At 39.5% G+C, this 14,124-nt stretch overlaps 1 long non-coding RNA gene across 5 annotated transcripts; it reads right to left on the reverse strand.

Moving 5' to 3' along the window:
• Window positions 1-7,866: 7,866 nt before the first annotated feature.
• LOC146371366 (uncharacterized) lies at window positions 7,867-13,755 on the reverse strand. 5 transcript variants are annotated; one of them, XR_014802645.1, is made up of 5 exons: window positions 13,394-13,755; window positions 12,624-12,678; window positions 11,663-12,350; window positions 11,257-11,333; window positions 7,867-9,965 (listed from the first exon to the last, which is right to left on the reverse strand). It is a non-coding gene; the product is annotated as an uncharacterized LOC146371366 (long non-coding RNA). The 5 variants fall into 5 exon arrangements; XR_014802643.1 differs by having other exon boundaries at window positions 11,663-12,678; XR_014802644.1 differs by having other exon boundaries at window positions 12,624-13,755.
• Between the last annotated feature and the right edge of the window lie 369 nt (window positions 13,756-14,124).

Here is a 14,124-nt window from a genome sequence, read left to right on the forward strand (position 1 = left end):
AAATAAAAACTGTCCTTAACGCTAAGGCAATTGTACGCTGTGAGCATACAATTACAGTTCTGCATGGCGTTCTGCAAGAGTCTGTTTCTTAGACCATGCACTAGTGAGACACACTGCCTTCCACCAATGTTCATTAGGACGTTCTGAATGACTTCAAAGATGCCCTTAAGTTCCTTTGGATAGTCTATGTTGAGGGCAAAAAGAAGACCCATCAGCATGGAAATGGCACTTGAGACATCCCTCAGATTAGACAGGATTACTGCCGCCTCAAGGACAACCAACACATCGATGATGCCTTCTTCTTTCACCATCACAATGCCAACTTTCATCCTCTTAGAAAACGTGTCTTCAATACCTGTCGGCTATAAAAGGGTTCAAAGACAAAAAATAAATAAAATTACACAACATCCCTCGTGCTTAAGAATTCATGTCTTTCCAAAGAAGAGCCACACTGATGCCTTGGATGATGCTGATTGGCTTTGGGTAACACTTATTAGTTGTTAAAGATTTTTCAGAATGAGATATGCACCCCCATGTTACAAATCCATTTCTTGCTTTAAACAAAGACCATGTTCATAAATAACTGAGCATGTCTTCAATTGCAGAATTCAAACTAAATTTTCAATTTAAATGGTAAATGGCCTGTATTTGTATAGCGCTTTATTAGTACCTTAAGGGCTCCAAAGCGCTTTACACATTCAGTCATTCACACACATGGGTGGATGACTGAATCGTGGCTCAAGAGTTGACAGTTTGTCTTATAATCGGAAGGTTGCCGGTTCGAGCCCCGGCTCCGACAGTTTCAGTCGTTGTGTCCTTGGGAGAGACACTTCACCCGTTGCCTACCGGTGGTGGTCAGAGGGCCCGGTGGCGCCAGTGTCCGGCAGCCTCGCCTCTGTCAGTGCGCCCCAGGGTGGCTGTGGCTACAATGTAGCTGCCATCATCAGTGTGTGTAAATTTAAATCTACTTATGCTAAATATTGGCTGTGCTCTAAACCAAATCTGGCTGAGAATACATGAAATGTGTAAACTGCAGCCACACTACAGGATCAGATTGTGGCTCCATAGACAATGCTTCTTTGATCAGTTTATTGATTAAAGTTTATTTTTCCCCCTATAGTAACAGCATAAAAAAGAGCATATAGACATGGCTGAACAGGTTGCATAATTGGCACTGAATATCAACATCCACCTTTACCCAGCTGCCCAATGACTCTGGGCCAGTAACCTTTAATTGCTTACCCAGTCTACACAGTCTCTTTTCCAGGGTCCAGGACATTTCACCAAAGTATTGCCCCCCACAGCTGTAGCAGCCACTGCAGCCCCTTAAATATCCTAATATCTCTGCCATTACAAAATACAATGTGAGAAATCAAACGTAAAGCTGAAGTGAACAGTACAGCAGCGAAATGTCAAAGACCCTGGTGAAGACACGAATAAACACAAGACACTAATAATATCAATGCTAGCTTGCCAGTTAGTTTCTCTGAAACCCAGACCATCTCCAGTGTCAAAGATCTTGTAATAATACATTTGGTGAGGAAAAAGTACATGTTTTCATGTGGCATCTATTGTTTCATAGATGCCACATGTTTCATTTAAAATCCACTGTGGTGCTGTCATTATTAATTTACTGAAAGAAACAATGCTAACCTTCACAGTCTTGAGAGTGTGTGAGGGATCTTTCTTTAGAAGATGAGGTCCTCTGTCCTCTTCCTTTGTGTAGGGCTCTGGTCAAAGAAGTCAAAAAGAAAACAACACTTTTTAAACAGTGTTTATGAAGCATGTAGACAGCTCCAAACTCACAGCTTTTTGATACATAATTCCATCAATATATGATTATCATTGGAGATTTTGAATCAGGCTTATCAGGACATTCAAGTAGAATATGATATCCAACCTACCACCAATATACACAGTAAAAGTTACCACACTAAATGTCCAGTTGTGAAATATGATGACAGACTTTACTTATCAGCTTTCTTTCAATGAGTTCATCAGTTGAACTGGATAACCTCAAACTTAAACAAAGGATTAGATTTCGCAGTTGAACACTTACATCATCACCGAAGCATTTTATGAGCCTAGTCAGCCCTCCTATGCCGCTCTTGATTTTGTACAGCTCCACGAACCTCTCCATAATGGTCAAGCACAGCAAAAAGGAACCTTTCAGGTCAACAGATGTAAGACGGGCAAATTCTGCTTCAACCTGAGCAACAGAAGAAGAGGGGTGGGGAGTACAGGCAGAATAAAAAAAATATTCTTTGAGACCCAAATTTAAGCAAACCGTCATCTGAGGCCCATTAGAGAAAACACAAACACACAAAAGCAAACAAACAAAAAGATGCACTTTACCTGCCGTTCAGCGAACAAGGAAGTTCAGAGAACAATAAGCTCTGTCTTGAAATCTTTTAAAGTAGAATGATTGTGAAAATGACTTATGTGATGTAAAACTTTAGTAAACGTGCGATTAAAAGAACACCGAGTAAAAGGACAAGTAACAATTTCCTTATTCCTCAGATGTTTACCTTGATGAGCAATATACTGCTTTAGTCCAACTGCCTCATTACAGTTACACAACAGGCTTTTTACATTAAAGCCAGCAAGTCCATTACATACTCCCTTTTTATATCTGAAATACTGTGCACATTCTGTGTATATGTAGTGGACAGCAATTTACCCAAAAGAGCGCAAAGTTTGCAAGTCCACCTCATTTAAATGACAAAGTCAGATGTGATCATCTAGACCTGTGAAAACAAATTAATGACAAACCTGCAGTTATGGATGTTATTACAACCACAAGAACCTAAACAGTCTGCTCCATTGCTTTTGTTAATGAATCATTTGTTGGTAGCACGTCTGAATATTTAGTTTATGCCACCTGCATGCGATCATCAATATTACTTCTTAAGAAGTACCCTGACACTACAATCTTTATATCATTTGTTCTACAGAGCTATTAAGTTACAATGTAATTTGTGGTGTTTCCAATATGACAAAATGCACAAATTGTAACTTACCATTTGACTCCACTGACAAAAATAAATCCCCAGCATCAAGTTTGGCTTCACAGACCTAAAATAAGTAAAATAAAAATATATGTTATAATTATATTGTTTTCGCCATTTATTCATGTTTGCTAATTTTCTGACATATAAACAATGTTAGTTTTGTTACAATACAGGGAATGCAGCTTAATTCAAAGGTAAATTATGCAAAAAAAACCTTCTGCAGTATATCATGCCAAAAATCAGTGTCTCTTATGCCAATTATTTTATCACTACAGGTCTTTTAGTATGGAAACTCACACAATCTGGTCATACTGATCACAAGAGTCCAAAAATAAGTTAAAATAGTGAGCTGTTGTTAAGCATAAAGCATTTCAGGGTAACAAATAACTGCACAATATAATTAAAGCAAAAAATAAAGACACTGGAGGACTATCTGATAAAAACTAATATAATGCTGGTTTGTAGACCATATTTTGTCTCAATCCTCAGTGCACTCTTGCAGCTTAGCATGCAGCAGTTAATAACAACTTAAGTGATTACATAGGGGTAAACAGATGACAACAAGCATAGCAGTCCTGCCAGAAAGTTCTTTTTGAACCCAGTCAGTTATTGGAAATATTTCCAAAATGAACTTCCACCAAAATACAACAGCCTGTGAACTTGGAAGAAATTTACAAGTACAGAGACAATATGAAATAAGCTTTATTAACTAGCTGACTTATTAAACATTCGCACATAAATAAGTGACATCATATTCAGTACTTACTTTTGACAGTTCACTCTTCGGCCGCTCCCTTCTGCCGTATTTTGCGGCAAAATTATCCACACCCACCGCCGCGCTATGAGTTGTGGGATATATGGGACCACGCTTGATATTTGGGGAAATCGACGGCGCATTTGGAGTACGCATTTGAAGTACACTTCGAATTGGGACAGCCGTCGTCGCGTGGCGGTGACGTAATCGCACTTAAAACGCGTACTTCAAGCGTGCAGACCCTGAATTGGGACACAGCCACAGTTACTAACGCCGTTAAAATGAGTTTTTCCGCAGCAAACTGAAGGCTGATTGGCTGGCTGCTCTCACCTGTTAACGCGCCACAGGTAAAGTTTCATTCAGCATCTGAAGTGAAAAACTCTCAAATAATCCAGCGGCTTTTCTGTCGCGTGGAACTTTTATCGCGACGTCAACAACAACTCTCGGCCGGAGGGCACATAGTAACGGTTGCTAAGCAGTCGCTAGGGGCGGGGACGATGGAACAGCCGTTTCCTGTGACGTAACCGGCTTGCCTTTGAACCTTTGAACTTCTGTTTGACGTCATCAGCCAAAAAACCTATAAATAGGAGCAGGAACCGTCTCTGAAACAGCAAACTTGGAACTTGCATTTTACACGCTTTCAACGTGGAAGGTCCATTTCAGACGAGATCAACTCTAAACCTAACAGATAGTCATTTAACCCATTCTAACACACAAGTATTAGAAATGGAAAACCTAAAAACAGCGAACATTAAGGAACTGACAGTAGTACGTCTTCTTCCTGTCATCAAATCGTTTTATGAAAATATGACAGCTGAGCAGTGGCGTTCCATGAAATCAGGAGAGCCTGACATAGCCACTAAGACTCTTCTGGCAGAGGCCATTATAGAGATCATTGAAATTGCTTCAAAGCACTTTCTAATGATGGCTCAGATTGCCAACGTTGAAGTATCAGAGGAGGCTTTTTTGGACAACATAGGTACGATACTTCCAGAGCCTTTGGCAGGAGCTTTGACAATGGATGGTCAGGGCCACAAGGTTAGCATCAAAGAGCAGCTGTTCGCTAAAGAGGTTGTGCGCAGTGTTCAATCTGCTCAGTCTGCTGACACAAAAACAAATTTATCTTCAGAGAGTGACCGCATTGTTCCACCAAAACGCCTGAACAACATGATCAGCCGTTTTGGTGAGAGAATGATGAAAGCTTTCTTTTTAATGTGGCAGCATCTCGGCATGAGCATTGACACCATTAGCGACACTGAGTCAGAGGCGGAGACTGAAAGTTTAGATAGCCAAGATGTCCCAAAGGAACAACTAGATAGAGAACATGAAAAACTCACGGTGGGCTCCCAGGACAGCTTCAATACTTCAACTCTGAAAACTGCCATCGAAAAGGCTGTTGCTCAGTTTTCCCCAGTTGTGGATCAAACTGAAGATCCTGAGTATAACAGGCCGCAATCAGTAATAAGTGAAGAGAGTCAGCTATTTGCAAAAGAGCTGACTGGTTCTCTTCAGGCAGAGATTGAAGATTCCCCAGAGAGTGATGAAGTTATCACTCCCACAACATTTAAAGAGAAATTGAAGCAGTCGCTAAAAAACCATTCACATAATATCAAATCGTTCCTTGCGACGCAATTTGCAAAAGCAGCAATTCTTCGCGCGGCCAAAAACGTCAGGGCAGCATTTCAGAGAACAGGGAAAGACGAAAGCAGTGAATCGGTGGAGCAGCTTGTTCGTGATGTTGATTTTCTGCTTCAGACCGTAAAAGATCTGAGCGAAAATGAAACCTGTGAGCTTGAACTATTTAAAAATTGTATTGGTAAACGTATGGAGTTCACTAAGCAGCTCACGGACATGCTCGACCACCATGCTTCACAGGGCGTGGCACCTGAAATTCTACCTGATCGTTTCAGGAGAGCGTACGTCAACAGAAAGGTCCGCGTTTTCTTAGCACTCATGAGATGGTGGTTTTTCACCCAGGCTGAGAGCCAGAGTCAGAGCGTAATGCTCGCAATACTTGGCGCAGAGTCAGTGACAGAACCGCAGTCAGTGACAAAACCACAGTCAGTGACAGAACCGGAGTCAGTGACAGAACTGCAGTCAGTGACAGAACCGGAGTCAGTGACAGAACCGCAGTCAGTGGCAGAACCACAGTCAAGCGTCCCAACATCCCATCCAAAACCTGACTATATTGTACCAGATGCTTCTGCACGTAAAGCTTACATTAAAATAATTCTTCACAAATTATTTAGCCGTATAGCTAAAAAATTAAACATCATGTGCACCTGTGGCTGCTCAGAGAACATCCACAGTTGGCTTCTGGAAGAAGTATGGGACCAGCTGCAGGATAAAGAACTTATTATAACTCCCCAAAACCTTAAAAATCTTGAAAAGCGCATTCTTAAAGACCTGCGCGATGTCTTTGGGAGTGTAGAAGATGTTCAAGTAGCTCTGGAGTTACAGAAATCCATAGCTGTAAGACTCATTGCAACTAGCTTGACTGAACATCTGTCACAACCAAAGAAGACGCCGTCTGCCATTGTCAGGTTTTTCACTGCACTGGCCAAAGCCATCACCAAGCCGTTTAAACGCACAACTTAAAATGGTGGCTTTGAACACCAACTCAGTATTGGTCTTTTTTCTTTCAGACCAATACCTAAATACATAACATCAAAAATGTCGTAGCAAGAGAGAAATTTGATAAGAAGTGGATTCAAGTCCCCCAACCGGTCTCGGCAGATGGCCGCCCCTCCCTGAGCCTGGTTCTGCCGCAGGTTTCCTCCCGTTGAAAGGGGGTTTTTCCTGCCCACTGTCGCCAAGTGCTTGCTCATAGGGGATCATCAGATTGTTGGGGTTTTCTCTCTTGCATTGTAGGGTCTTTATAATATAAAGCACTTTCAATCAGCTTTTGTTATTGGGCCCTATTTAAAAACAGTTAATTAGCAATTTGTTAAAAAATATCCAGATCAATAAAACAAATTCAAAATTTTAACTTGTATTTCTGTCTCTTTTTATTTTCTGTCTTTTTATTTCGCAGGCTAAATAATGCAATTCACTGAACTTCATCTTCTGTTTTCTTTTGAGATGCATAAAAAAGTCAAGTTAGACGAGCAATCTTATAAGTATGAGGCTGTACTCAAGCTCTCAAGGTTACTTTGTGTATCAGCTGTTGATCAAGTCATTTCTTTGTGTGTGACAGAACAAATGTACTTTTAAATAACTCATGACCGAAACTAGGAACGTTTGGCATACACCATGAATTCATTTACTAGACGATGTAACTGATGGAAAAACTGTGACTATGTGAGGGAGGGAAGATCGATTAGCCAGGAGTAGCCTCAGTGTAGCTGTCTGTAAGTACACTGAAATGTCATTAAAGAAGCATATAGAAATACTAATGTTTCTATACGTGTGTAAATAAATTACAGTGATTGTAAAATAAAACGCAGGGTCGACCCCTTAAAATTTGAAGTTAAGTCAAGAAATAGTGTTTGTTCTTGTAACACAACCAAATGTTATGTTGATGAAAAATCACATGTTGTCTAAACTTTCGTCTTAGTTTAGTTGACTGAGATTTGTTAGTCAGTTCAACTCCTTTAATTGTCATTTTTACTTGGGAAAACCCTTTCAGCTAAATTCAAATAATCTATTGTTTAAACTCTTGTCCTAGTTCAGTTGACTTGGGTTTTTTAGTTAATTCAAATACTTTAGTAGTTCTTTTAACTTAGGAATCTATTTTAGCTTAACTAACATAATCTGCTAGCTAAGTTGATTTAAGTTTATTAATTAACTGAGCTCCTTAAGGTAGCTGAGTGAACTCGTGAATCAGTTTCATTTTAATTATCAGAGTTGATTGACTGGATGTAAAGAAAAATGTGTATTGAACATCTTAAGTATTTTTTTTTAGCTTTCCAACATCCATTTCAGCAAAACTACCTGTTAGGTTTATCTTAGATCTCAGGTTTAAATATCTACATTCCTTTAAATTAATTTTCTGTTGTTTACAGAGAAAAAACAAACCACAGATTCCATTAAAGTGTATCTGATCAATTCAGGCAGAAAGTTTGTTTTAAGAACATGACAAGACAATTACTCATGAGCACCCAACATTCACCATTTATTGTGCCATCTTACTCATCTGAGAAACAGAGAAATCAGTGACGTAGCTCATCAGGCTCACAATCCATCAAAACTCAAAGGTTGCTCCCTGTGAAACAATAAATCTGAACTTGGTCTTGAGCCCAGTTTGGGTGAAGATTAAATTCTGACCAATACTCTAGGAGCAGTAGTGATTCTTGTGAAGCAACAACATAAAGTCTGCATTAGGGATGCAACGATACCAGTTTTTTCAAACCGATACGATACCGATACTTGGATCTGAGTACTTGCCGATACAGAGTACAAAAACCGATACTTCTACCACAAACACACACACACAAATACAATTAATTGGAAGACAGGTTTTATTATATTCCCTGCCGATAAAAAATAAAATCTTAATAAAGATGACCACAAAAAAAATTTCAAGTGAAAAATAAGCACTTCTGTTAAATTATTGCAGAGTCTCCACATTGTAATTTTACAAAATATCACTGAACTATTGGCACTGTCTCGAGCTTTCAGAATAATAAATAAACACTTCTGTTTGGAATAAAACAAATACAAATTGGGTTTGCGAATAAAATAAACTTTTAAATTATTGCAGAGTGTTCATATTGTAAACAAACAAACAAAATAACTAAAGTATTTGGCATTGACGAACGAACTCCTCATCAGTCCACTGTGCCGTTAAACCAAGGACTGACATCGCGCACACACTGCTTGTCTTTACCTCTTCAGAAAGTTTTGGCACCATTATCTCCCTGATGTATGGGCAGTTGGGAATTTCATATCGCAGCTCGAGTATGCTGAGAAGACGGTGCAATCCTATGTTTTCCACGACCGGCATTGGCTGGTCATCCAGAGCGATAAAATGAGTCAGAGCCTCTGTTATTTAAACTGTCCGTGGATTTTCTCTTGACATTTTTCATCGCTTTTCCAAAACCTGAGTTAAATTTGGCTGTTCCGGTCCACACTGCTGACATTTTGTTTAGCCTAGCTACAGCAGCCTCCAGTTTCTCTTTTTTATCTGGAGTCGCCAGTCTCACTCGCCTAACCCTGTGCCTGTTTAGCGCGGGATGTCCCCCTAGTGGCCAATCTAAAAAACTACAACAGAAATGGCAAGCCACCCTCTGATTAATGAACTAAGTTGGTATCGGTTCATGGTATCGGTTAACTTTTACGAGTATGAGTACACACACATTTTACAGTATCGGTATCGGTGCATCCCTAGTCTGCATTAATGTAATGTATCAACGGGACACTTGCTATTTTAGAAAAGTTATTCTTTACATTTGCAACATTTTTAAACTTCATTGTGCTCAGTCACACCTGTTAGCACAAAACTTGAAATATTAAAATAGTACAAAACCTTTGATAAGTGACAGTAAAGATCAGTTTATAACAACTAAGACATCAAACTCTTCTATTTGTCTTCGTTTACAATTGCAACAAATTCCACAGAACCAATATCTCTGAAAATGAGTGCATGCTTCTGAAACATTTGATAATATGAATATTTCAGAAACATTAGTTTGAGTCGGCTCAATTGCAAAACAAAGGAAAAACTACTGAGTTGCATGAGATAAGCATCTGCAGAGTCCACCATTATATTGTTGTTCACATAAGTTTCTTAAACCATGAACAAATGAGCAATTGTCTAATCTGGAATGTAAAGTGTAGTCATTTAGTGACATACAAAAGTGAGAATGAGAACTTGCAAGAATAAAAAAACAAACAGTAAAATAAAAACTGTCCTTAACGCTAAGGCAATTGTACGCTGTGAGCATACAATTACAGTTCTGCATGGCGTTCTGCAAGAGTCTGTTTCTTAGACCATGCACTAGTGAGACACACTGCCTTCCACCAATGTTCATTAGGACGTTCTGAATGACTTCAAAGATGCCCTTAAGTTCCTTTGGATAGTCTATGTTGAGGGCAAAAAGAAGACCCATCAGCATGGAAATGGCACTTGAGACATCCCTCAGATTAGACAGGATTACTGCCGCCTCAAGGACAACCAACACATCGATGATGCCTTCTTCTTTCACCATCACAATGCCAACTTTCATCCTCTTAGAAAACGTGTCTTCAATACCTGTCGGCTATAAAAGGGTTCAAAGACAAAAAATAAATAAAATTACACAACATCCCTCGTGCTTAAGAATTCATGTCTTTCCAAAGAAGAGCCACACTGATGCCTTGGATGATGCTGATTGGCTTTGGGTAACACTTATTAGTTGTTAAAGATTTTTCAGAATGAGATATGCACCCCCATGTTACAAATCCATTTCTTGCTTTAAACAAAGACCATGTTCATAAATAACTGAGCATGTCTTCAATTGCAGAATTCAAACTAAATTTTCAATTTAAATGGTAAATGGCCTGTATTTGTATAGCGCTTTATTAGTACCTTAAGGGCTCCAAAGCGCTTTACACATTCAGTCATTCACACACATGGGTGGATGACTGAATCGTGGCTCAAGAGTTGACAGTTTGTCTTATAATCGGAAGGTTGCCGGTTCGAGCCCCGGCTCCGACAGTTTCAGTCGTTGTGTCCTTGGGAGAGACACTTCACCCGTTGCCTACCGGTGGTGGTCAGAGGGCCCGGTGGCGCCAGTGTCCGGCAGCCTCGCCTCTGTCAGTGCGCCCCAGGGTGGCTGTGGCTACAATGTAGCTGCCATCATCAGTGTGTGTAAATTTAAATCTACTTATGCTAAATATTGGCTGTGCTCTAAACCAAATCTGGCTGAGAATACATGAAATGTGTAAACTGCAGCCACACTACAGGATCAGATTGTGGCTCCATAGACAATGCTTCTTTGATCAGTTTATTGATTAAAGTTTATTTTTCCCCCTATAGTAACAGCATAAAAAAGAGCATATAGACATGGCTGAACAGGTTGCATAATTGGCACTGAATATCAACATCCACCTTTACCCAGCTGCCCAATGACTCTGGGCCAGTAACCTTTAATTGCTTACCCAGTCTACACAGTCTCTTTTCCAGGGTCCAGGACATTTCACCAAAGTATTGCCCCCCACAGCTGTAGCAGCCACTGCAGCCCCTTAAATATCCTAATATCTCTGCCATTACAAAATACAATGTGAGAAATCAAACGTAAAGCTGAAGTGAACAGTACAGCAGCGAAATGTCAAAGACCCTGGTGAAGACACGAATAAACACAAGACACTAATAATATCAATGCTAGCTTGCCAGTTAGTTTCTCTGAAACCCAGACCATCTCCAGTGTCAAAGATCTTGTAATAATACATTTGGTGAGGAAAAAGTACATGTTTTCATGTGGCATCTATTGTTTCATAGATGCCACATGTTTCATTTAAAATCCACTGTGGTGCTGTCATTATTAATTTACTGAAAGAAACAATGCTAACCTTCACAGTCTTGAGAGTGTGTGAGGGATCTTTCTTTAGAAGATGAGGTCCTCTGTCCTCTTCCTTTGTGTAGGGCTCTGGTCAAAGAAGTCAAAAAGAAAACAACACTTTTTAAACAGTGTTTATGAAGCATGTAGACAGCTCCAAACTCACAGCTTTTTGATACATAATTCCATCAATATATGATTATCATTGGAGATTTTGAATCAGGCTTATCAGGACATTCAAGTAGAATATGATATCCAACCTACCACCAATATACACAGTAAAAGTTACCACACTAAATGTCCAGTTGTGAAATATGATGACAGACTTTACTTATCAGCTTTCTTTCAATGAGTTCATCAGTTGAACTGGATAACCTCAAACTTAAACAAAGGATTAGATTTCGCAGTTGAACACTTACATCATCACCGAAGCATTTTATGAGCCTAGTCAGCCCTCCTATGCCGCTCTTGATTTTGTACAGCTCCACGAACCTCTCCATAATGGTCAAGCACAGCAAAAAGGAACCTTTCAGGTCAACAGATGTAAGACGGGCAAATTCTGCTTCAACCTGAGCAACAGAAGAAGAGGGGTGGGGAGTACAGGCAGAATAAAAAAAATATTCTTTGAGACCCAAATTTAAGCAAACCGTCATCTGAGGCCCATTAGAGAAAACACAAACACACAAAAGCAAACAAACAAAAAGATGCACTTTACCTGCCGTTCAGCGAACAAGGAAGTTCAGAGAACAATAAGCTCTGTCTTGAAATCTTTTAAAGTAGAATGATTGTGAAAATGACTTATGTGATGTAAAACTTTAGTAAACGTGCGATTAAAAGAACACCGAGTAAAAGGACAAGTAACAATTTCCTTATTCCTCAGATGTTTACCTTGATGAGCAATATACTGCTTTAGTCCAACTGCCTCATTACAGTTACACAACAGGCTTTTTACATTAAAGCCAGCAAGTCCATTACATACTCCCTTTTTATATCTGAAATACTGTGCACATTCTGTGTATATGTAGTGGACAGCAATTTACCCAAAAGAGTGCAAAGTTTGCAAGTCCACCTCATTTAAATGACAAAGTCAGATGTGATCATCTAGACCTGTGAAAACAAATTAATGACAAACCTGCAGTTATGGATGTTATTACAACCACAAGAACCTAAACAGTCTGCTCCATTGCTTTTGTTAATGAATCATTTGTTGGTAGCACGTCTGAATATTTAGTTTATGCCACCTGCATGCGATCATCAATATTACTTCTTAAGAAGTACCCTGACACTACAATCTTTATATCATTTGTTCTACAGAGCTATTAAGTTACAATGTAATTTGTGGTGTTTCCAATATGACAAAATGCACAAATTGTAACTTACCATTTGACTCCACTGACAAAAATAAATCCCCAGCATCAAGTTTGGCTTCACAGACCTAAAATAAGTAAAATAAAAATATATGTTATAATTATATTGTTTTCGCCATTTATTCATGTTTGCTAATTTTCTGACATATAAACAATGTTAGTTTTGTTACAATACAGGGAATGCAGCTTAATTCAAAGGTAAATTATGCAAAAAAAAAACCCCAAAAAACCCTTCTGCAGTATATCATGCTAAAAATCAGTGTCTCTTATGCCAATTATTTTATCACTACAGGTCTTTTAGTATGGAAACTCACACAATCTGGTCATACTGATCACAAGAGTCCAAAAATAAGTTAAAATAGTGAGCTGTTGTTAAGCATAAAGCATTTCAGGGTAACAAATAACTGCACAATATAATTAAAGCAAAAAATAAAGACACTGGAGGACTATCTGATAAAAACTAATATAATGCTGGTTTGTAGACCATATTTTGTCTCAATCCTCAGTGCACTCTTGCAGCTTAGCATGCAGCAGTTAATAACAACTTAAGTGATTACATAGGGGTAAACAGATGACAACAAGCATAGCAGTCCTGCCAGAAAGTTCTTTTTGAACCCAGTCAGTTATTGGAAATATTGCCAAAATGAACTTCCACCAAAATACAACAGCCTGTGAACTTGGAAGAAATTTACAAGTACAGAGACAATATGAAATAAGCTTTATTAACTAGCTGACTTATTAAACATTCGCACATAAATAAGTGACATCATATTCAGTACTTACTTTTGACAGTTCACTCTTCGGCCGCTCCCTTCTGCCGTATTTTGCGGCAAAATTATCCACACCCACCGCCGCGCTATGAGTTGTGGGATATATGGGACCACGCTTGATATTTGGGGAAATCGACGGCGCATTTGGAGTACGCATTTGAAGTACACTTCGAATTGGGACAGCCGTCGTCGCGTGGCGGTGACGTAATCGCACTTAAAACGCGTACTTCAAGCGTGCAGACCCTGAATTGGGACACAGCCACAGTTACTAACGCCGTTAAAATGAGTTTTTCCGCAGCAAACTGAAGGCTGATTGGCTGGCTGCTCTCACCTGTTAACGCGCCACAGGTAAAGTTTCATTCAGCATCTGAAGTGAAAAACTCAAATAATCCAGCGGCTTTTCTGTCGCGTGGAACTTTTATCGCGACGTCAACAACAACTCTCGGCCGGAGGGCACATAGTAACGGTTGCTAAGCAGTCGCTAGGGGCGGGGACGATGGAACAGCCGTTTCCTGTGACGTAACCGGCTTGCCTTTGAACCTTTGAACTTCTGTTTGACGTCATCAGCCAAAAAACCTATAAATAGGAGCAGGAACCGTCTCTGAAACAGCAAACTTGGAACTTGCATTTTACACGCTTTCAACGTGGAAGGTCCATTTCAGACGCGATCAACTCTAAACCTAACAGATAGTCATTTAACCCATTCTAACATACAAGTATTAGAAATGGAAAACCTAAAAACAG

This window comes from Perissodus microlepis, chromosome 15, assembly GCF_051167445.1.
Source record: "Perissodus microlepis isolate ML-2025 ecotype Zambia chromosome 15, ASM5116744v1, whole genome shotgun sequence".
NCBI classification, from domain to species: domain Eukaryota; kingdom Metazoa; phylum Chordata; class Actinopteri; order Cichliformes; family Cichlidae; genus Perissodus; species Perissodus microlepis.